The 25,131-nt window shown below is 44.7% G+C and overlaps 1 protein-coding gene and 1 long non-coding RNA gene across 12 annotated transcripts in view; one reads left to right on the top strand and one right to left on the bottom strand.

Moving 5' to 3' along the window:
* Window positions 1-25,131, bottom strand: part of RNF44 (ring finger protein 44) — a 90,655-nt gene that overhangs the window by 59,413 nt on the left and 6,111 nt on the right. For 8 of the 11 annotated variants that reach the window (XM_084839336.1, XM_084839331.1, XM_084839332.1 and 5 more), the window contains exon 1: window positions 821-22,060. The exons of the other annotated variants lie outside the window; for them this stretch is intronic. The gene's annotated coding sequence lies outside the window, so the exon portion shown is untranslated. Of the gene's footprint in view, window positions 1-820; window positions 22,061-25,131 lie in introns of those variants that run through there. 11 annotated transcript variants of the gene reach the window in all.
* On the top strand, window positions 3,013-24,000 carry LOC146354611 (uncharacterized). Its single transcript, XR_014788452.1, has 2 exons — window positions 3,013-3,143; window positions 21,187-24,000. It is a non-coding gene; the product is annotated as an uncharacterized LOC146354611 (long non-coding RNA).

The raw sequence follows: 25,131 nt of genomic DNA on the forward strand, positions 1-25,131 counted from the left end.
GGCCATGTGCTCCGTGCGAAACAAAAGCAATAACAAAGAGAGCGGAGGCAGCCTCGTCCTCCGGCCTGCCCCAGCTAAGAGGGAAAAGCAAGGGAAGAAAAGCAGAGGAGCAAGAAGGAGCACAGCCCCCTCGCTATCCCTTGCTAGCGGAGCCCGGGACACCCCTTCCCCAAACCCCACGGGAAGACACGACCCTCCTCATCGCCCCAGACAAAGGCAACAACAGCGTCGAAAAGGAGCAGCACGAGTCAAGGAAGCAGAAGCTTCCCCCCTCCCCGCCTTCCTCTTCCTCAGCTCTCAACAAGCCAACCTACGCCCCCTTTTTCGCAGCAACAACTGCCTCTTCCTCAGCCAAAAGGAACAAGCATGAAACGGTAGCCCTCTCTGGGATTTTCTAGCCTGGGGGGCTTATAGAGCGAAAAGAAACGCGAAAGGGGCGCCACCTCGCATTTTGCAGGGGAAGGGCGAAGACATGACTGACTGCACAGCCCTCGTGCTGCAGGTGCAGACCACAGTTCAAAACGAGGAAATGCCCCGGGCTGCACTGGTGTTGGAGCGAGGCTGCAGTTTGCAACAGCTGCACGCCTAGCGCCCCCCGCCCCATTATCATGCATAAAGCCCGAGCAACACCCGGATTGCATTTGTATTTCTTTATTGTGGTTCCAAAGGGCCTTTATCCGTCGGGGGGTTTGTAGCTCAACAGCCCAAGCCGCACGACCCTCCCACCCCCTGTATCGCTAGCTCGCGACTGAACGCATACAATTACGCCCCTCCTCCGCTCGCTCGCTCGCTCGCTCTCCCCCAGCCCGGGCCCACCTACCTCCTCCGTTTCTCCGGGTGCAACTGCAGCCTAAACAGCCCCTTTTTGTTGCTGCTCGTGGGCGCCCGCTCTGGGCCCTGCGCCCGCGCCCCCCACAGCTGCCGCGGCTGTTTCCGGTGGCTTCTTTGTTTTGCTGTACGCTCCCAGGGAGCGGCGACCATCCCCGCGCTCCCAGCAGAGCCGGGCAAGGTAAAGGGGGTGCCCGAGGCCCCAGGTCTCTGCCCCTTTAAGAGCCGCCCGCGCCGCCGGGGTGTAGCAAACGGCGCATTTTATTCACAACATTCGGGGCCGAGCGCGCGCGCGTGCCTGCCCAGCGCGAGCCGAGGGAGAGGGTGGAAGCGCGGGCCCGGGAGGCGACACGTGACCAGGCGCGGCGCTGTTGCTGCCGCTAGTCAGCCATCGCCGTCTTGCGCAGTCGCGGCTGCTCCCGTCGGAACAAGCCGCACGCGGCAGCAGCGGGGGCACAACGTAAGGAGGGGGTGTGAGGAAGGAGCCATGGCAACTGTAACCGGGGAGCGGGATGGAACCTAGAATTTGTAACATTGGGATACGGTGTGCCCACGCAAAAAGGGCGAGCGAGCCAATATACTCTGTAACTTGATTTAAAAAAAGAAGAAGCCCCAGACAGACGACGCCGGAAGGCGTATGTATCCCAGGCAAGTCTGGCACAAGCCATTTTGTCGCCCCTACGCTAAAAGGTTGCAGTGTTTAAATCGCAATGGAACTTCAAGACCCCGGTATCTGACTGCCAATGACCGGCTGCAAGCCCTTCCGCTGTTACTATCCGGGAAAGAGTGGAAAGAAAGAAAGCCAAGCCCCTTTGCTTGGGTGGCAAAGGGGCTTGGATTTCATTTCCCGCAGTCGCTGCTAAAGTTTGTGTGTATTCTCTGCGAGCGGGAGAGTGTGCACGCATACACCTGCCAGCTGCAGATAATATTCCATGCATCTGATAAAGTGGGCTCTAGTCCACGACAGCTTATGCCATTATAAATTTGTTGGTCTCTAAGGTGCCACAAGGCTCCCTAGTTTTTACTTCAACAGCCCTATGCGTGTTTAGACAAAAAAAAAAGTTCTACAATTCCCAGCATGCCCCAGCCAGCCATCTGGGATGCTGACAGTGGTAGGACCTTTTTCTGTCTAAACATGCACAGGATTATACCTTAATTTGGCTACCCCTTTAGAAATTGTTAAGAAGGTCATCAGTGTACAGCAGCATTGAAAAAGGCAAATTCACATGTTGGGAATATTTAAGAGGAACGTAAAATAAAACTGAAACTATCATAATGCCATTATACAAACCTTTGGTGTGGCTACACAGTGTAGCCTACTGCAGAAAGGCTAATTATAGAAGGGCAGTGGAAATTATCAAGGCGTTAGAACAGTTTCCCTATAAAAAGTCAAAGCAGTTGGAACTTTTAAGGGGGGGCAGGATGACTAATCTGGGAATATGAAAGAGGCTTATGAACTTAAGAAGTGAATAAGGAGAAATGTCTCTCTCTAAACTTGAGCTTAAGGTCATCCAGTGGCCCAACCACACTAGGCAGATGTGATTACATCGTTTTAAAAGAAAATTAGGGCGCAATCCTATGACCGCTAGTCAGTGGCTGGACAGCCATAGGATAGGTAAGTTCCTGGGAACCGACCTCCACCCCCTCTCATGTAGCAATCCGTAGGCAGCACGGATTGGGTCCGTGCTAGTAAGAGCAGTGTGGAGCGGTGAAAACGGAGCATTCCTGGGGGCGGGCTGGGGCAGGGAGGGCAGAAGTGCCCTTCTGACGTTTCCTATGCATTGTCCAGCATCCCCCTCTGCCTGGCTTCCCGCAGCTAGACAGCCAAAATCAGCTGTCTAGCCACAAATGCAGGGCAGCTGAAGTGTGGAGGGGAAGATCCCGCACTGGATAGGTGGTCGCCTCCAAGTTTAGAGGTGGCCACCTATCCCGATAGGATTGCGCCCTTAGACCCATTCCCTCTGAATGTGCCTAGGAACAACTGTTCAGCATAATAGCTGAACCTCCATGCATGTTGGTAATCTACCACTGAATACAAAGTACTGAACCACAGTTTGTGTTCCTCCCTTCTTACAAGTTCCCAAAGGCATCTGGCTCATTCCTGTTGTTTGAAAAATAATAATGCTGAACCAAATTAATCCAAAGTGATCCATCAGGTACTTTTTATATAACCCAAAGGCTACCAAACAGCAAAAAAGAAAAAGAAGAAGCTCCATTTACTGAATGCTGGTGGCATGCTAACATTTCTTATGTTAAACAGGGAAGGGTGTGTGTCTTCCAGCAAGGACGGGCATGGAACTGACCAGTATGGTGAGGTGAGCCTGGTTTTAATCCTAAATGGTGTCATCCAGGACCTAGTACAAGATCTGAGTGTTGTCGAACCAATTGAGAACAGTGTGCTCTCAGATTTAATATATATTTTAAGTGAAAAATTGCCAAGGATGTCCAGCATGTCACATTTGACTTCAAATGAGGAAACTTCTCTAAAATGAGGGAACTCGTAAAAAGGAAATTAGAAGGGGGAGTCAAGAGGGTTAAATCTCTTCAAAATGCTTAAAACTACAATAATAGAAGCTCAGCTAGAATGTACTCTACAGATTAGGAAAGGTAGCACTAAGTCCAAGAGGTCACCAGCATAGTTAACAAACTCCATCAAGGAAGCTATTAGAGAAAAGAAAGTTTCTTTCAAAAAATGGAAGTCCTGTCAAATGAGGAGAACCAAAAGGAACACAAACTTGCACAAAGACGATGCAAGTAGACAATAAGAGATGCAAAAAAACATTTTGAGGAGCAAATTGCTAACATCAAGGTGACAATAAAGAATTCTTTAAGGGCACAATCCTATGCATATTTAAACAGAAAAAAGTCATACAACTCCCAGATTCTTTTCATTTGTCTTCACTGCAGAAGATGTAGGACGGATAACTGTGCCTGAACTGATGTTTTCAGGAAGGGAGTCTGAGGAACTGAGGCAAATAGTGGTGACTAATGATTTAAGTTCTCGACTTTATGGACCAATTAAAAGCTAATAAATCACTGGCCCAAGATGATATGAATCCTAGAGTTCTTAAAGAACTCAAAGGTGAAATTGCTGATCTTCTAACAAAAATATGTAACGTGTCCCGAAGATCAGCCTCTATACCAGAGGACTGGAGAATGGCCAATGTAACACCAATTATTAAAAAGGTATCCAGGGAGGATCTGGGAAATTACAGACGGGTTAGCTTAATCTCTGTTCCAGGTAAATTGGTTGAAAGCATTATTAAATATAAAATTAGTAGGCATCTAGAAGCACAAGGTCTGCTGAAAAAGAATCAGCGTGGCTTCTACAAACGCAAATCATGTCTTACTCAGAGTTCTTCGAGAATGTCAATAAACATGTAGAGAGAGGTGATCCAATAGACCTTATTTGCTTGGACTTCCAAAAGGCTTTTGACTAAGTCCCTCACCAAAGAGTCCTGAGCAAACTTAGCAGTCATGGAATAAGAGGAGAGGTCTTATTGTAGATCAGTAATTGGTTAAAGAACAGAAAGCAGAGAGTAGGAATAAATGGTAAATTCTCCCAGTGGATGGATGTAAACAATGGGGTCCGACAGGGATCTGTATTGAGCCCAGTGTTTTTCAACTTGGGAACGCCTGCCAAAGGAAATGAGGGAGGTAAGCTACCAGGAAGAGGGCCTTTTCTGCTATGGCACCCTGGCTGCGGGATGAGTTCCTTAGAGAGGTTCATCTGGCACCTACGTTGTACTTGCTTTAGCACCAGGTGAAGACCTTTTTATTTTCCCAGCATTTTAGACCACTAGTCTTTTAACTCTGCTATTTTAAATCTGTATTTTAAATCTCTGCATTGCTGCGGGTTTTATTCTGGCTGTACTTTTAAGCTTTCATATTTTATATAGTTTTATGTTGTACTTTGTGGTTTTAATTTTTGTGAACTGCCCAGAGAGCTTTGGCTATTGGGCGGTATAGAAATAAATTAAATAAATAAATAAACTTGTTCATAAATGATCTGGAATCAGGAGTGAGCAGTAAAGTGGCCAAGTTTGCTGATGACACCAAATTATTTAGGGTGATTTAGGGTGCAATCCTATATATGTTTAGACAGAAAAATGTCCTATAACTCCCAGCATTCCCCAGCCAACTATGTTTGTACCCTTAAACAAAAAGCGATTGTGAAGAGCTTTAAAAAGTCTCTCCAAACTGGGAGAATGGGCATCAAAATGGCAAATGCAGTTCAGTGTAAGCAAGTGTAAAGTGACGCATGTTGGTTACAAAAAATCCCGACTTCACATATACGCTGATGGGATCTGAGCTGGTTGTGACTGACCAAGAAAGATCTTGGGGTTGTGGCAGACAGCTTAATGCAAATGTCAACCCAGTGTGCAGCTGCTGTGAAAAAGACAAATTCCATGTTAGGCATAATTAGGAAAGGAACCGATAATAAAACTGCCAAGATCATACTCCCCTTATAGAAATCTATGGTGCAACCATTCTTGGAATTCTATATACAGTTCTGGTCACTGCACCTAAAAAAGGATATTGTAGAATTGGAAAAAGTGCAGAAATGGGCAACCAGAATTATCAGGGGCCTGGAGCAACTCCCCTAAGAGGGAGGGTTACAACATCTAGGACTGTTTAGCTTGGAAAAAAGCAGAGTAAGGGGAGACATGATGGAGGTGTACAAAATTATGCATGATGTGGAGAAAATCGATAGGGAGACATTTTTCTCCTCTTATAATACTAGAACTCGGGGTCATCCCATGCTGATTGGTGGGAGGTTCTGGACAGATAAAAGTCCTTCTTCACATAGCACATAGTTATACTATGGAATTAACTCCCAAAAGATGTAGTAATGGCTACCAATTTGGATGGCTTTAAAAGGGGGTTAGATAAATTCCTGGAGGAGAAAGCCATCAATGGCTGCTAGTCCTGATGGCTATATGCTACCTTCAATATCAGAGGCAGTATGCCTATGTACAACAGTTGCTGGGTAACATGGGTGGAGGGGGCTATTGCACCTGTGTACAATACAATGGGTATTGTGTGGGTTCCCCATGGGCAATTGGTTGCCCACTGTGTGAACAGAATTCTGGACTATATGGACCTTGGTCTGATCCAGCAAGGCTCTTGTGTTCTTAAGGAAGAGAAGGCATTCTGAGAGGAGTTTCTATGCTAGTATGGGTATATAGGGACTGTATGGCATGAAAGCATTTCTTTGGGATCATGGTGACATGAGGGGAGTCTTTGTTGTTTATTCGGTCAGTCGCCTCCGACTCTTCATGACTTCATGGACCAGCCCACACCAGAGCTTCCTGTTGGCCGTCACCACCCCCAGCTCCCCCAAGGTCGAGTCCATCACCTCCAGAATATCATCCATCCACCTTGCCCTTGGTCGGCCACTCTTCCTTTTGCCTTCCACTTTCCCTAGCATCAGCATCTTCTCCAGGGTATCCTGTCTTCTCATGAGGTGGCCAAAGTACTTCAGTTTTGCCTTTAATATCATTCCCTCAAGTGAGCAGTCTGGCTTTATTTCCTGGAGTATGGACTGGTTTGATCTTCTTGCAGTCCAAGGCACTCTCAGAATTTTCCTCCAGCACCACAGTTCAAAAGCATCTATCTTCCTTCGCTCAGCCTTCCTTATGGTCCAGCTCTCGCAGCCATAGGTTACTACGGGGAATACCATTGCTTGAACTATGCGGACCTTTGTTGTCAGTGTGATGTCTCTGCTCTTAACTATTTTATCAAGATTTGTCATTGCTGTCCTCCCAAGAAGTCTACACAGGAGTTATTCCAAGTGATGTACACACCTGGCCATGTCCTCCAGTAGCACACTCATCTACCTGCTGAAGAAGCAACAGTAGTTGTAAGCACAGAAGTTGCAGGGATTACCCTGAAAGTAACAGCAGCAACAGCTGGAATTGGCATGGGGGCTGACTGAGAGAGGGGACTAGAACTAAGGAGGGCTCAGCCCCAGAAATAGTACACCTAGCCCTCACGTTGCTTTCTAATTAGTGCAGTGGAATCCCTAAGGAGCAAACAGTGTCTTTGAGCATGTTTAGTGACTTCCCCTGACAATAAAAGTTTGGGAGGTATATATTGGGAGCCAGCAGCAGGCTTGGCTTGAATTTCAGTACATCTTGCTAGATGCAAGGACCCTCTTCTGCCCCGGCCGGGCACCCTTTGCCTTTTGTCACCCCGGCAACAGCTTGTTTTGCTCAAGGAATTGAGCTGGCCTGCTCTACAGAGTGGTACGATGTAAGCCTGAGAGCAAGGGGATGCACACTAGCCATAGGGACAGGAGGACGCTACATGTTATTGCTGTTTATAAGGCTACATCTTTTACAATATATCTTCAAGGAACAGTAGAAAGAGGCACCCAGATTTCTTCTACTGTTGAGGGGAAAGGACCCAAAGGCTGCAATCTATGCACACTTATGTGGGAGTACACAGACTGAATTTAATGGGACTCACCTTTGAGTATACACATGATTTGGCTGAACAACACAACGGGGGGGGGGGGGTTCAAGAAATCCAGTTTACAAAGGTGACTGACTGATTATCATAATTTCTCATTATTATGTCCTAGAAATTGCTAGGGCAATATAGAACCAGCCTACCTGGGGTTAAAACTTGGTCAGAAAGATCTGCAAAGTTTGAAAGCACAGCAGCAAGTCATTTTAAACACAGAAGCAATCAGATATGTTGCAGAAACTAAAGGGAGCTGATCTCACAGCCCAAGGCTAAGCCTGTGCATGTTTACACAGAATAAATCACCAGTACATTGCACAGGATTGCAGCCCTAGGGTCTGTAAAGAGGAACAAGTATTTGCACTCTTCAGAGATATAAGCCAAAATAGTTCACCAGATTCGAAGGGCTGATCCACACTATGTACAGATATGTCCTTGCTATATATGCAGTTATTTGTTGTGCTGAACTCCAAAAGCACGAAAAGAAGGATGCATATTATGTCATTAATACAAGCTAAGTAGCTATGGCCAGTTAGAGCTGCTTTGCAGGTCTTTGCATGTCTACAAGTCATTGGAGATGTGGATCTCCCTTACACATTTTACACTGCTCATTGCAGCAAGTACCTGTGTATGCATGGCTGTACATAAAGTGTAAATTAGCCTCAAAAGTGGCACCAAACCCAAGCTCTACTACTGCATGCCAAAGGGTTTTTTCACAATGCACTTCCAATGTGTTATTTTTAATATTTTATAACCTATAGGAAGTGGGAGTGACTCATGGTTAACTTGCATGCCCATTCTAATCAATGAAACATTTTCATTTGATTTACAAATGTGGGAAATCCAAGTACAGTTCTTACTGTCAGTTATGAAGACAGCCCAAGACCAATAGTGTGGTGTGTTACTGCGAAAATCGTGGATTCTTGGCTATCAGCTGTATATTGCAGGTGTAAGACAAATGCCTACAGAAGTTTGCAGATCATCTGCAAAGCCAACCCAAGATAAGACTCAAGGAGCTTAGTAAGACTATCTGGGAGTAAAATTTGAATAGTTGCATCTTTGGAGTAAAATACCCATTAACATATTCCAAAAAAACTATTTTGTCACAGGTATCATGTACGGCATTCAAATATAAGTCTGGCTTTATTCTCATGGACCTGGGATGTCTGTGAGAAACTGGAGTCTCAGACTGGTTCTGTTAACAGATGTATCCTAATCCAACTTCTGTGAAGGAGACATCAAGGAAACATTAGTGTGTCTCTTGAATCTTGGTATGGGTTCAAATACAAATTTTCACTTTCATCTTAGGTTTTCATGGGGATAAATTTGGCTGAGGGAATGTGCTTAAATCTGAAGGGGATGTCTGCAATGCCACACACAATTTTCAGAATAATTCTCTCCAACTCTCTCACCCACACTCCTAACACAAAAGATCTACTCACTCCAGTTACTTGTCTCTGTCTCTCTGGATCACGATCACACACACACACACTCTCTCTCTCTCTCTCTCTCTCTCTCTCTCTCTGCTTTCTCCCTCCATGCCTTTCAGGTCTCCCCACAACCCACCCCAACTCCTCCTGTCACTCTGCAGCCCACCCTGCTTTCCCCCCACCTTCCCTGTTGGATTACCTCCAGACCTGGTCTCACCACTTGCTCTTCCCCTCCCAAGTTATCCCCAGTCTTCCTCTGGTTGCTCCAGTGTCATCACCAAACTTCTCCCTTATCGGGCAGTGGCAATGGAGTCCCTTTCTTCCTTCTTTTTTTCTTTTGTAGGCAGCTAGGAGGACTTCAGAGTGAAGTGCTGGCCTCCAGCTATACATCATCTTTACTTTTTAAGAATGCCTTTAGATCTACATAGGACTCAAAGACATTCTGTGCAATAAAGATGGTGGAGAGCTGGAGGCCTGCACTTCTCTTTGAAGCACTCAAATTTTTTAAAAAATATGTATATATTTTTAAAACCATGTATTGGCAGGGCACTTTGCAAGCACTGGGTGAGGTGTCTGTGACTGCAGCGGCACCTGCCATGTTGGAGATCTTCGCTCTAGCCTGCGCAGCAATGATCTTTGGAAAAATGTGTTCGATGAATATCCTACATCTAATGGGTCTTTTACCATATAGTTACATCTTTATCAATTTACTCACAAGGCATCCCACTGACCTCTGAGTGGTACTTCATCCATCTGGACTGTGTATGAATGTCTCCTGGGTGATTTACAAACTTCCATAGACATACAGCTTACACTGCAATATCCAATTTTGTATCTTAAACTTACACAGACACTACGCTATAAGGGCTGTTTCACAAAGAGCCTCACTAACATATACGTGTAAAACACTGTACTCCTGCATCTTAAAATGTAATGCGAATATGGGACAATGTACATTTTCAAGTGCACATATCACACATGCCATATGCAGACATCGGAGTGGATACACATCTGCTGCCACAATGTATGAAGTAGCTCCACATTGGAATGCTTACGTTCTGGACACTGGCAATGTTTATTACAGGCTAAAGTCACGTGCATTTTACCCCAGGTGTTCAGTGAGATTACACATCCAATTGCAGGCCTAATCCCTCCTGCTTCTTTTTAAGAATGTACTGAACTGATTACCAAATTGCAACCAATATGCTGTCATCTCACTTTGCAAACCAATCTAATTCATAAGTTTTCTGCAATGATGAATTGTACATAATTATATATTTAACAACTTACTACATATAGGTAGTTGTTGTGGTGTACATCGTCAAGACTGAGAACAAAAAAAGTTACGTCGTTCATGTATTTGATACACTTTCTTCCTTTTATAGTCAGAAGACAGAAATCTAAGGCTAACACCTAGCTTTGTGGATTAAGCTGAGATGCTAATACAGGAACAGTACATCCTATAAACTGTTCAGTGTAGAAAGGCTTTTAAAGAAACAAGCTATAAGGATATGTTAGTATTAAAGTGGTTCTACCATGATAAAACAGTCTGTACTGCTTATAACTGTGATACATCAGTTTTATACTAGATAGAGCTATTTGTTTGTTGAGACTGGCGTTAGGATCTTATTCTCCTCAATCCAGCCACTCCCACAAAAAGAGACACAATCCCTGGCATGTATTTCAAAACCCGTGCTAATCAGAATGAAGTATTTCCACTAACGTACACCATTAAAGACAAGCCTTAGATGAATCTCAGGGCCAAGTTAGACATGACATTAAATGCATGCTGGCCTGATTTCTTTAAATAGCAGCCAGGGCGGAGAGGGGGGTTTCCAATCAGGTCTGGGAGTGCGGGGAAGGGTTTTTAAGCCCTTTTCCCCCACTATGACCCCACTGAAAATCATGCCCCCCCCCAGTCTGCTCTTAATCCAGGAGACCAGTAGCTGTTTCAGAATGATGACATGGAGGGAATTGTGAAAAGCCCTCCTGACTGATCAGGGCTACCCCAGCTGCTATTAAAAGGACGATAATCAGGCACATGAAATGCTTACATATATCTAACGTCTTGTCCAGCTTAGCTCTCGGCATTTTCAACCAACAACAGAGCATTCTGACTTGCCAAACAAGTGCCACTTTGCACTCATTTTCAAAAGTTCCTAACCCTACCACATCTTTTTATTTAAGTGCGAGAGCACGTCGAGGAATAAGCAGCCTGACGACAGAGGTGATGATGTGTTTCAGAGTTTGTGGTAATTTCTCCCTCATTAATGCCATCATAATTAAATATAAACACCGATATGCAGCAAGATTTATAAGAGTAACAGAGGAGTTCTCAATGTTCTTCAGAATTTTCAAATTAACAAGTACACTCTGGTACGGTACGCCTAGGGCCATTCATGTGTATGTCTCTGGCTGGCTGAAAATGCTCCCCCCTATGACTGCCAACTTCTCTCTCAGATTTATGAGGAAATAAGGGAGAGAAGGAAGAAAAGGTCCATGGGCCAGGGCCATCCCTACCATGAGCCACGGTGAGGTGTTGCTTGCCTCAGGCAGAAGATTTGGGGGTAGCCATAAAGGGCAGCAAGTTGTCAATTACTTTGTTCATTATATTTTTACCACCAGGAAAAATGCCATTTGGATTTTCTGCCTCAAGCACCAAAATGTTTTGGGCTGTCTCCAGCTGCGGCAATTGTCAAGTAGCCACCAATATTCCTCTTTCTAGTACAGAAAGCCTAGCAACACACACAAAACACACACACATACACACACAAGAATAGGCTGTGAACGGGAGGAACAGAACAACAGAGTTGCCTGCACTCATCCCCTCTGCTGCCCAGGAGCCATCGTCGGGTGAGTTTGCATGTCACGCTAAGCCACCCTGAGGAAAAGTCACAGTGGGTGGGTGGCTTGTCCATTACTCCTAACACACAGTTACATGCCCAGCAGCTTGCTGTGGCTTGTTTCTCCCTCAGTCCCTCTCAGTCCTCCCAGCCGCTGCGGACATGTGTCCCAGGGGTCTTTGCAGCAGAAATCCACTTCCATGTTTCCTACATCAGCACCATTTCTGCAAGCGGTCTGCTGGGTTTGCTGGCTCATGAGGGAAACTTCTTACCCTTCCACATCAGATCGCCAAGTGGATTTAAGTTTCCGAGCCCTTATGAATGTGGGAACACATTCGCAAGGGGTGTGGGTTTTTTGTGCAATACCACCTGTCTGCTACTGGGCCCAACATAGCCATACCCCCCTCTTGTAAATGTCCTCAGTTTCATCGTCCACTTTGGCACTTCCTGAGTAAAACTCCCCACCCCCTGCATCATATCGCAAAAAGGAAATAATTCTCTGAGCCCTTATGAACATGGGAATGTGCTTACAATTTTTTATTAGTTGCGGGGTGCTTGCCCAAGACCACCTGCTTGCTATTTAGCCAAGCATACCAATATCCTCCCTCTTGTCAATTTCATCCTCCACTTCAGTGTTTCCCTTGCTAGCTATTACTTTCTTTTTTAAGGCTGCTTCATGTTCTACTGAAGTAACATCCACCCCTAAAGCTCCTTCTCTCCCGCAGCCACCAACCGCTTTCAGCTCCCCACCCCCTTTCATGCTTGTCGCTTCCATCCACTGGTCTCTGTTGCTAGCTGTCAGATATACATACAGGTTACAGAGCAGTGAGCGGGATCACTAAACATATGCAAACGTCATGGCAAAGGAGGGGGAAATTGCACAAATTTCAAGGCACAGCAGTAAACTGGAGGGGGAAATTACACAAATTTCCTAGTAGTGGACATTCACTCCTGTGCACCTGCACAGGACCAGAAGAAAAATAAAATTGCGAATGCGTTTGGGACACCCTCTGGTATCCTTTCGTCAAGATTTCTATGAAAAAAAAGTAAAAATCCATCCTGAAGTGGAGGGCGCTGAGAAGCGATGGGGGAGAATGGTGGCGGCCGTGGCACTGGTGAGACTGCAAGGAGCGGCAGGGATTTTTGCTGCTGTTCCCAGGTGGCTCTCTAGCCGTTCCCAACAACCCAAGATAAATTTGCCCTGCCAGGTTCAGACAGCAGAACAAGCCTCCCTAAACAACTCTACTACAAGTCCTGGGTTCTCAGGGTGGCCAATTTGTGTAAAACAATCCACGACAGAGAAAACCACTCTGGGTTCAGACGTCACACCACCCTGCAACCACTCATGATAACAACCCACCATGGTTTAGTGCGATGTATGAACCAGGTCATTGTCTCTTGCATATTTAGAGTAAGTCTAGGCCTGCACCATCAGAACTAAAAGGTACCAGCAGTGGTTGGCTGTTATAGGTTGTCTCACTGAGCCCTTAGAATAAGATGGGCTACATATCCACATGAATTCTCTGTCTGTCATAATACCCAAGCACCTCATCAGTAACTGTACAAATAGGAGAGAGATTGTTTTTGTCAAAGCAAACTTGATGTTGACGTGTCTTAGCAACTAAGTCATTCTTTTTTTCAAAGTGTAAACTATTCTTAGCAGAACAGGAGAAAGAAACGAAAGGCAAACCCAAGAAACCTTGGCCTAGCTCTCACCAGAGTGGTCAACCTCTGTCTAGGCTGTAGCACTTCAGACTGTAGGTGGGGGCTCCTCCTCCACCTACAGAGCACAATCCCTGTATATAAAAAACGAGATGTTTCCCTGGCCTCTAGTTTTCTATGTAGAGTTCTCACCTGTAGTCTGAAGTGGCACAGGACATAGCCAGGCAGGTTTAACATTTCAGTCTGAAGTGCAATTTTTAGGCGCATATCCTACATACAGTTGTGAGTGCTGAAGACATCTGGGAATTCCCAAACATGTTACCACCCTAAAACTGCTTTTAAAATAGCATTTACAACTGATAAGGAATACTGAGATAAGTCTCCCATGAAAACAGTTTTTGTCCTTGTTATACTCCTACAGGTTCAAAAGGCAAAGTCTGTGAATTATCCCATCAAGCAGCTTCACAAATTAAAAAAAAATAGAGAAACCTGTTATCTCCTAAAAGGAAAAATAACTGGAAATGCAAGATATGCTTTTTTTTTTAAAGGATAATATCATGCTACATTCACGTGCCATTTTTGCATTATTTGGAGGCAAGGAAGTAAGAGAAGACATAGGAATATATTAGATGTCAGCTTCTACCAGCTGCTTAAGAACAATTCCACCAGAATAAACTGTAGACAACATATACCCTTTTAACTTGAGAGCTTTGGAAGAAGAGACAACAATTACTAAGAATTTGTATAGCACTTCCCCTAAGGATTCAAAATCCTTCACATTATCTTAGCAATCCTTGAAACAGCTGTGTGAGATAGGTCAGCACTGTTATCCCATCTTACAGGTGGGGGTCTGTGGCCAAGAATAGTGGCTTGCCTCCTACACAGTGAGAAGATGCATTGAGATACTTAAAAAAAAAAAAAAAAGTTAATACATTTCTGGTTATAATATCCAATGACTCCTGAGCACTTACCCTAACACTACTCATGTGGCTTTTTGTAGAAAATGGATATTTCCATTTGTTCTAGAGTTTTGATATTCAGAACAGTAAATAGCTTGCCAGGGGAGTCCTCACCCCCTTGTTTAATTCTTAGAACACTTTCTAATATCTGTTAGCCAATAGTAGGGACAGTGATGTAACAACATAACACCCAGAGAAGTGGACACCATGGACTTTCACAAAACACACACGGGGTATTGCCTCTTTTTATGTAACTGTTCTCCCCAAACCACTGGTAAAAGGTGGACTACAGAGCCAGATAATAAATACATGGCATGACCCAGTTTAGAGTCAGTACAGTCTGGCTTAATCAAGGTTATCACCTGGCTGGTTTGAAAGTAGGGTTCAGGGTTTGAGGAAAATTTCAATATCCAGGACAATAGCTGCCACAGTCAGAGGTGATAGGAAAGTGTATGAACTATCGAACTAACCCTCTTGACAATTAACAGTTCAATATGACATAAGAAACGTTCCACTACCGACAACCACCTGAGAAAGCTGCTATTAACAGCAATAGCTCTCTGTGCAGGAGCTGTAACACTTCATTTTTTGCAAGTACCTTTGGTTCACTTCCAATTCCAACAAAAAGAACTATTATAAACTCACCTTTTCAAGCCCCAGTATCCTTAAACATGCACAGTCATGATCTCTCATTTCAACCCCACTTTTCTACAGAACTAAAGTATCCAAAGCAGCTTATAAAACGAAGATTAAAACACATCTAAGTAACAACATCAATAAATGCCAGTCAATACTCCCAAGTGCAAAATTAGGCATTAAAACAATCAAAATGTTAACAACAAGACAATGGGAACCTCCAAACTAGCAAGTCACAGCTTAAAACAAATTTTACTTTAAACACTGGCTGGAACAAGGAGGTCTTCAGTAATCATCTGAAAACAAGGGAACGTGGCAGATCTCCACCAACAGGGAGTTCTGTTGTCTGGGCACCACCGCTGAAAGAGCTGTCTCACTCTCCTATTCTCATGGATGGACGTTAAGATACGCCAAATTCAGTCCCGTATGGTCTATTTTTAACTATATAGCTACAATTCCCATGGTCTGCTGAGGTGTTTTCAGTTTAGAAAGCAAGGGTGCATACTCAGGATCTCTCAATGCTAAAAACTAGTCCGGTGATACCAAGTATGCACCCTGTCTTAAAAACGTAAGAAGTATCTTGCTGGATCAAATCAAGGTCTACCTGGGCCAACATCCCAGCAACCATCAGACACTAGGTGACCCACACCGAATGGGATAAGATCTACCTTCTGCCCATTCCTGCCTACAGCACACATCGGCTTTTAGTAGCTCACCCTGACAGTCCTTGCAAACTGTGGCTGTCTGGGCCGACCTCTCCTCCCAAAGCAGCTTTACATACGCTTAGACTGCAATCCTATGTATGCTTACCTGGGAGTAAGTCCTCTTGAGCTTAGCGGGGCTTTCTTTTGAGTAGACATGTATAGGATCATACTGCCATAGGGTACTCTGCAAAGCAAGTGTATGCATCTTTGCTTCCTCAGTAGCTAGAAATAGAGGTTATTCAGTTCCAAACTTCCCTGAACACAGCCTCCTTAGGAGACCATCTGCTGTTGCAGACGTGTGCCACTTCCCATGACCCAGATATAAGGCCAGATCAGCAGAAGGATTAGACTAGATGGATTCCATCAGCATTGCTTGAGAATTCTCTTATCGAAGTTGGTCTGCATTTGGGCTCTGGGTTTATAGGGATTTTTTTTCTACCCCATCACACCCACCTTAGCAAAAACCAACATATACCAAACCAGCCCCCAGTAAAAATAAATAAATAAATCATTAAAAATATTCTAGCTGCCAAGGGTGCAGGCAATCAAATTGCTCTGTACATCCGAATGAATCTTAAGCAAACCAACATTTCCTCAATGTGTTTTACTGCTTAAAGACTTAGCTAGTTCCTTTGTAATATCGGAGTAATTAAAGGAAAGCCAGTCCTTAGGTTTTTAGTCAGAAGGACCTCCTGATAGCCAACCTAAGTGCTCTCCACCAATAAGTAAATTCCCAAGGGAACACAAAAGGGGCATTATAAGCAGGACTATATATATTCTGTGTGGACACAAGAAAGACAAAAGAATAAAGGTACAGACAGAGTAGAATTCAGCTTCCTGGCCATTTCAGCTTTAACGGAAAAACAGTAGAACAGAAAAATACAAGTTACTAGCCCTGATGGCTGTATGGAGAGACTTGAAACATCAGAATAAGGCTTGCTGTAGTAGTTAGAGGTGGTGCAGGGCTTCAGTTTCTGCCCTGCATACCCTCTAGCATCCCCATGAATGGGAGAGGCAGAAGAGATTAAGCTATACATAATGTAAATCTGCTCAATCTGCATTCTAGGATCCAGGTTTTCTTTGCACAGAAGGTGCAAAGTGGCTGAAGAATGTTGGCTTTAAAAACAAGCACACTCAGCTTTAACATTTAAAGAAGAGAGGGAGTGTAAACATCTATCCTGGAACACTTGTAGTTCAATGGTCTTTTAGTAACTTGTTTAATAGAGGAACTTGTGAATGCCAACACATCCTTCTTCCAGCAAAGCAGTGGGATTTGTCAGAATAACTAAGAAAATCAGGAAGCTGGCTTGATGTAGTCAAGAGGCCTAGAGCAAATGGAGTAGCATCTGCGGGTGCTATTTGCCAGACACACGGCTCACGGTAGTCCAGCATATCCAGCAACAAGCACCCAGGTTTCCCGCCTCCTATTATCATCACTATCTCATCCTTCTAACAGGTTCATAAAATGGGGTTAATTAAATCTCTCTTACAAACTCCCTTCCACTTATACCAAGAAATCCATAGTTCCCCGCCTCCCTGTCTTCTTCGTAAGGCTCTGGGCTTTACTGCCCAATCAATTCCCTGAGCAGGCTAGCATCTGACACAAGCAAAGGTAACACACAGTGCAAGTAGCAAGTACTGCCGCTTCACAAGCCACAGGCATTATAAAGCATCCCCCCACCCCGCTCTTGTTTGTTATTACATGTTGTCTGTAAATGGGAGCCATAAACAATGCCATTTAGCAGCAGCTGCTGAAGGGAACGTCGCTTCTACCAGTTTTACAAGCCAGATTTTGTGCCCAATGAAAGGGGAGAGAGGCCATGCCATTCATGTTTTATCAGACTCCAGCACTGAAGGGGGAAATACCAAAGCAACATGCGACCATCCCCAGCATTCAGGACTCCCCTTGGCTTGAGCAGGCTGTTCACTGAGAACTTAGGAGCACTAATCTGGTTTTTTTTACTGCTTAGGTCGGAGAACCTAAACAAAGATCCACAAATATGTATATCACGTGCCTGAGCAATACAGGTAAAACAGGAGAAAGCAGTGTTTTCTGCCCAACATACTATATTCAAACTATATTCATATATAGTGAATACAGTGATGCAACTAGGGCTACTCCTTGGGGCTGATGTCTAGGGCCCCACAGCCCAGCCCCCCACCAAATGACCATCCAGAGAGTGATAGAGGGCAGTGGCAAATGGGCCCAGCATCTGCACCAGCCTGGGCATGCCAGAGCTGACGGATGCTGCTTGCCAGAGTATCCTTTCTTCTTAAAATATTTTATAGCCAGGGGCTATAAAATACTTTACCAGGCACACTCATGATTACAGATGTCTACTTTATTATTTTTACTTTTAAAGTATATTATCCTTTTCTACAACAAAATGGTATTTATTCTCAAGTAATTGTGTGCTCCATAACTGAAGAAATACAGACCATCAAATGCCACCCCCCACCCCCACAAGACCATTAAGTCCAGGATCCAAAATTACCTAGCTGCATCACTGTGTTAAAACAAGCTTCTTATAGTTTCTCACACACACACCTGCCCAGTCTTGTAAGATCTGCTTCACGGGCCCTCCTCCAAGTTCCTCTGCAGGCCAAACTAGATGTGACATTATTTGTGTTTTAAGCCCTGGCATGCAAGTTTTTAAAAATAATAGCCAGCACAAGGACGAGCTGGATCAAGACCATGCGAAGGAGGACTTTCTTTGCCCCCACTGCAGTCCCAATTAGAATCACCCCCCCACACCTCTGCTTTGCATTGGGAGGGGCTGGGAGCTTTTCTCCCATGGCAAAGATGACAGGGCCTGATTCTGACTAAGACTTCAGCAGGAGCAAGGGGTTTATTTATTTATTTATATCCCACAATTCCACCAGAAATGCCACTTAAGGCACCTAACAATAATAGAATAGTGATTAAAACAAACATGTAATTAAAACATAACTGAAAAATAAATCAATTAAAAACACAACAATTAAAAAAAAAACTTCATCAGCAGACTAGCTTACATGCCAAAGTCCTGCCTGAATAAAACATGTCTGCCTTATGGCAAAAGAACTACAGAGAGGGAGGCAACCTGGCCTCACTTGGCAGGGAGTTTCAGAGCCTAGGAATGGCCACAAGAAGGCTTTCTCTTGTGTCCCCACCAAACTTGCCTCTGATGAGTGTGGGACCGAAAGAAGGGCCTCCCCCGAAAATCTCCCACATGAGCCTACCAGGCAGGGTTGTATGGGAGAATGCAATCTTTCAGTTAGCTTGGTTCCAAGTCATATAGACCTTTATAGGTCATAGCCAGCACTTTGAATTGTGACCAGAAACAGATGGGTAGCCAGTGAAGCTGTTGTAACAAGGGAGTCACATGCTCCTTGCACCCAGCCACGGTCAACAGTCGGGCCAAAGTATTCTGGACTATACACATTTCTGGACCACACAAGTTTCTGAATACTTTTCAAAGGCAGCTCCATGTACAGCACGTTACAGTAGTCCAAGTGGAACTGAAGCGTGTGTCCCCATGGGCAGATCCTTCATCTCTAACGAATGGGTTCAGCTGGCATGCTAGCCTCTGCTGGGCAAACACACTTCTGGCCACCTCCAAAACTCAGGCATTCAGATTCAGGGCTGAACTTAGGAGCACAGCCAAACTACAAACCTGAGTCCCTAAGGGGAGTGTAGCCGCATTCAGGACCCCCTTCCCCACATCATGGTCCTGATCCAGCTTGTCCACCCCCCCCACACACACAACTTTGTTGTTGTTAATCTTCCATGCCAAAGTAAGACATCAATAACATCATATATACTTTGGCCTCAGAGTTTGAGAGGTGGCAACTAGGTAGAGGGCCTTTTTGATGGTAGCACCCTGACTGTACAATCCTCTCTCCAGAAAGTTTTGCAAGGCACCAACATTGGTGTCCTTTAAAGGTTAAGAGCTTTATATCTTTCAAGGCTTTTAACTGGGTGACAAAAGTTTGTGCTGCTCTTTTCTGCTGCTTTTATTGTCAATTGTTTTTATTATTATACGTTGTAAGTTGCCTTGGGTATATTTAAACACAAAAGTAGGGTAAGTCAAACAAATACCAGGTATTACATCAGACACCACATAAAAAGCAAGGAGAAGCAGCTGAGCCTTAGGGAGAGTTATGCTACATTGCCAATAGATTTGCCAGAAGTCTAGGATCAAACCATGGCAATAGTTTCTAGTCCATAAAACTTGTATTGTCAGACATTTAGCCCATATATGATAGTTTAGTGTCAACCTGTTGTCTGGAAGCCTTCCTGACAAGCAGGTCAAAAGTAGATCGTGCAAAATATAGATGATACCAAATCTTAATTACAGGAGGCTGATCCCACCCTGCATGGACAGTGGGCACAGCTGGGAATGTTCCTATGACACCCAATGGATGGCCTTGGCCAAGAAACTGTGGACTACTGCACACATTGTAGGTTATACATACAATGGCACATGAGAGTGAGTCTTGGGTTCAGGCACTTCCTCCAGCTGCATGTAGAATCTTAAAATGTATGTCCCTCTCACAGAATCTTCCCACCTCTTTTCTATAACAGACCAGATGAATCATGTGGGTGAGGTCTACCCACATGCACCTTAGTTCAGGGGTGGGCAGACCTCTGGCTTCTGTTTTTTACTAGAATCCTGGGAGTCATCGATCATAGTCAGGTGCAAAATATTGGTTCAGGTGGTGAACACGCACTAAGAATTAAGGAACAGGGTGTCATTGAGCACATGCTCAGCCCAGGAATCTGTGATCAGTACCAGAACTAACCTCACAAGTCCTTTCATAAAAACACTCATCTCCCCACCATCACCACCGCCGCATTCTTTTTCAGAAACCTAATTTGGGGTAGGAGCCAGAAAGCTTTTTTAGGCCCAATGCTATGGATGTTTAGGCAGGAAAAAAAGTCCAGCATGGTTGGCTGGGGAACGCTGGGAGTTGTAGGACTTTTTTCTGTCTAAACATGCATAGGATTGTGCCATTAGTTGTTGCTCTTGTTAGATGGGAGCCAGAAATTCTTGTCCATCTACCGAAAATCACCCAGAATATCTACCTCCTGCCTACCTAGTTTGTATTCCAGGTTCTCTACACAGTGGGTTGGATGTAGGAGACAAAGGCTCACTTTTGGAATCTGCTACATGTATAGCCTTATTCAGGCTGTCTGTGACCCAACCCATGGTCACAACATAATCTCTTCACAGGGTTGCTGGGAGGATACAATGCTACGCTAAGCTCCTGGATACAAATGTAACAATTAAATGAAACATAGACCAATCTCTACCCAATAGTGCAAGGATGGGGCACCTGTGGTCTTCCAGATGTTGCTAGACCACAACCATCATCCACAGCTACTGCCCATGCTGGTGGGGCAGATGGGAGTTGGAGTTGGGGTCCAACAGCATCTGGAAGGCCACTGGCTCTCCACCCCTGTGATAGAGGAAAGCATTAATGCCCTCCCTCCCTCCCATCCACATTAGTCATGCTTTGCAGTCTCACACCTAGGACCAAGGGGCTGCCCCCAAAATCACTTGTCTTAGCTCTCCCTCCCCATATGAAGCACCTTTCTATTACACCCACCACACCTTCACAGGGGTGAAACAGAAAGCCAGGGCACAGAGACAACTGTTGGCTATTTACACAGGCCTTCCAACTGCCAGAGAACCTAGAGGGGCAAAGTCAATACAGCAGAGGAACAAACTGTGCCTGACTCTGGAGAGACAATGAAGTTGACATTATGCTACACAGCAACTAGAACGGACATCGGGGAGAGAAGAACTAAGGGGGCAGTTTTCCTTGCTCTCTGCTCAGCACTAGAAAAGAGGTAAGTCACTATCACAACATCGCTCTGACGATACAAATAGTACCATCTGGGCTTGCCCATTGGGGGTTGGGTGCACATCCCATATAGGACATGTCGTTAATAGCACCATCTGGGCTTGCCCATTGGGGGTTGGGTGCACATCCCATATAGGACATGTCGTTATGCATGCTGTGCATGTAGACCAGGAACATTGCTGGGTTCTTAAAAGATCTGGGGCACAGGCCCATAACATAAATTTCCATTCGTGTGTGTGTGTGTGTGTTTGAGTCAAAGTGGGTGAGGGGTCAGTGCACACTTCTAAATATGTGTGTGTGCATGTGTGGGTAGACAAACGGAGATACATACATACATTAGAAGTGTGCACTGACCCCCTCCCCCTCCCCACTTCAACTCAGACTCTGGAAAATATCCTGCTGCTGCTCAGGCCAATTTGGAGTCAGTTCACTTCAGCTCAGTACCAAACCTGAGTCAAGGTTCAGAAAACTGAGGTTTTTATGCTTCCTGTTGACTATCACACGAAATTTAAAAAAAACAAAAAACACCCACTGTAACTTTTTTCTCTTGGTCAGAACTGGATGATAACTGCAGGCATAGTAGTCCCTTAGGAGGAGATTACACTTGCCCAATGTCAGAAAAATAGGTGCTGAGGTTTTTGTGCTATGTGCCTTTATATTTTGATTTTCTTTTAAAGGGAGCTGCCAATAATATTTTTATTCCTTGGAAGAACTGGATGAAAACTTCAGGATTCATTGCCCCATCAGAGGAGATCATGTCTGCCAAACTGCAGAATAATAACCACAAGGTTTTTTGTGCAAGGGTAGCTTTGACATTTTAAGGGTCTCCAAAAGAGGACATACTTATCTACCTGTGGACCATTGCTCTGAAAATTTCAGACAGCCTAGAGGTGTCCTTAAGTAAGAAACCAGCAAAGTTTCAGAAGGATAGGTGCAGCCGTTCATGTGGAAAGGGAGTTCTCCAATTTGGGGGAGAGAGTGATTTGCTTTGCTTCACACACACACACACCCATGGTTTTGGGGTAAATTTGTGTGAAAATGCACAGGTCATTAGAGGTGTCCCCCAGACAAGAAACCTACAAGGTTTCAGAAGGATAGGTGCAGGAGCTAGGGAACTATGATGCTTGAAATCCAGTTTAAGGCTTTTTCAGCTCTTAGCATGTTATTTGCACTCATGTTATGCTTGTGGATTTCCCATGGGCAGCTGGTTGGCTACTGTGTGAAAAGAACACTGGACTTGATGGACCTTGGTCTGATGCAGCACAGTTTTCATGTTCTTAAATACAGAGTGCCTCTGAGCATGCACAGAATGCTTTTCTGTCACCACTGAGCACTTACATTCTCCCCCTACCAATTTTTCCCCCTCCATACAACAATCCCTCCTCATTCTACCATCCTCCAGCAACCCTTCATAAAAACTGATGTCTTGTTTGTACAACCCTCCTCTACTTCCTTCTTGTTATGCACAAGCACTCATTTTATCTTCCATCCCAGACCGCAGGATGAATGCAGAATGAATGCACATCTGCTTGCCACTTCAAAGCCATCATTTTTTCTGATTGGTTTTTGCTTTTGGACATGAGGAAGGGTCTGTTCGGGCTTTAGGTTTTTTAGTTTTAAATACTGTTGCCTTAAACTTGTATTTTATTGTATTGTTTGAATTGTTGTATTTATATACTCTTTGTGAGTCGCTTTGGGGACATTTTTGGCCAAAAGGTGGCATAGAAATAAACCGTAACATAACATCTAGACATGCCCTAGGCAAAATAGAGCACACATTTGCATCACTAACTATATTTGAAATATAGAGGTTATTGCACAGAGCTGATAGGATGAGAACGTTGGCCTCTCTTCATATCAGCAGTATGCCACCGTTATTATCTTCGATCTGAGTGGTGCTTTTTAAAAAGGACACGACTTCTGCTATGACCATGGTGGATACTAAGCACATACCTGTGGTGTGATGAGGGCAAGGACTGTATGCAAAGGGGCTATATTGCTGCAGACACTGAAGGATGCTGTCCACCAGGCAGATATGTAAGTCACTACTGTGTATTAAGAAGGGGAATTTCCAAAAGATCTCTACTGAGTGAGAAAGCACAAAAGAGCAGCTGCATCCCTAGGCTCAGCTTCATTGGTCTTTTGCCCCAAGGAGATCTGTTAGGGTGTCCTAAAGTTTTCTTGGTTCTTTCCACTCACTGCCTCTCCTATTGGGACTGGCAAGAGAGATGAGCATTATCGGCATTTCTATGAAGTGTCCTCTGAACACCAAGGAACCCACTGCCTTAAAGCTAGGCTGAAACAGATGTCTCCTCATTCAGTCAATGCACCATCACCTGCCCCCGGATTATGAATCACAACTGGAATTTCCCCATCAATCTCACATCCTTTCATGACAAGTTTGAACTTCATATCAGTTTCTTCCAATAAACCCCTGCTTAAGACAGCACGTTCCACATTTTCAAAAAATAACAAAGGCACGCATCTGCACCCTGCCACAAAAAATAAAGGGGTAGGGAAAGTCTTGTGGCACCTTAAAGACCGACAACTTTATTGTAGCATAAACTCTTGCAGGCTAAAGCCCACGTTGCCAGATAAATAAAGTAAAACAGAAGTTACATCTCAAGCTAAAACCAACAGGTTCAACAGCAGACAGCCCAGCTTCTCCTTCCAGGGAGACCACCTTGAAAGCAAGCACCCAAGGTGACAGACAAAAGCTCACCAATAGGCTCTTGGCATTATTCATATTTTTAGATGCCGTTATGAAGCCACGGTTATTATTTTCATTGCAATGTGCATAATTACCCACATGTGCTACAAAGACATCAGAAACTAGAATATTCACCCTCTCCGTAGAGCTGGCAGGATGTAGGGTTGCAGCTGCTTTCACTCTTTGCTTGACTGGTAGTGAGGAAGGTGACAGAGAGGGCAGCAAACCGCTGTTCAATAATAGCACTGCTACAGTAGTATGAAACACAGCCACACAAGGTGCTTGGGACCGATAGGGACCCACCTATCCCCCATCACCATCCAGCAAGGATGACTCGCTACTAGTCACTTCTTACTACACAGGCTAGGTGAATCTAGGGCCGTGGGCAAACATTTGTTCCACGGCAAATAGTGTAATCAACTGTTCTGTGACTCTATGGCAATGAGCAGTGGCAGCACATTGCTCCACTTCTTCAGGAGAAAATGACTTCCCTGTTGATCAGAGGCAGTTACCAGACTGGCACGGGGCAACCAAGCCCCACTGTGTTGTACAATGCTGCAACAGGGCTCAGCCTCCAAAGTGGGACAAATCCTGAGTGTTCTTTTATCTTGTGGGGCGCTTTACATCAGCAGCAAGTAGAAGCCTGTGAGGGCAAACCCCTAGCCCAGTATGGTGGGAGGGAGAACGCATTCAGTGCATGGGAAGGGGGACAGAATGACCAAAAGCATGTGGATTGGCGTAAGTGAAGAGTTGGTCAACAGATCTACCAAGCGGCTCCTGATCCAAGCCATAACTTAACTGTTCATGTTTTTTCATTGGAATTAAATATGGAACAAGTAGAGCACTTAAACCAGACTCTACAGCAGCTTTTCCCAACCTGGTACCCTCCAGATCTTTTAGACTACAACTCCCAGCATTAAGCATATAAGAAGAGCCCTGCTGGATCAGACCAAAGGCCCATCAAGTCCAGCATTCTGCTCACTCAGTGACCAACCAGATGCCTGTGGGAATCCACAACTAGGACATGAGTGCAATAGCACC

Source organism: Heloderma suspectum, chromosome 2 (genome assembly GCF_057233095.1).
Source record: "Heloderma suspectum isolate Gila_16-S chromosome 2, 16-S_ref, whole genome shotgun sequence".
Taxonomy (NCBI): Eukaryota; Metazoa; Chordata; class Lepidosauria; order Squamata; family Helodermatidae; genus Heloderma; species Heloderma suspectum.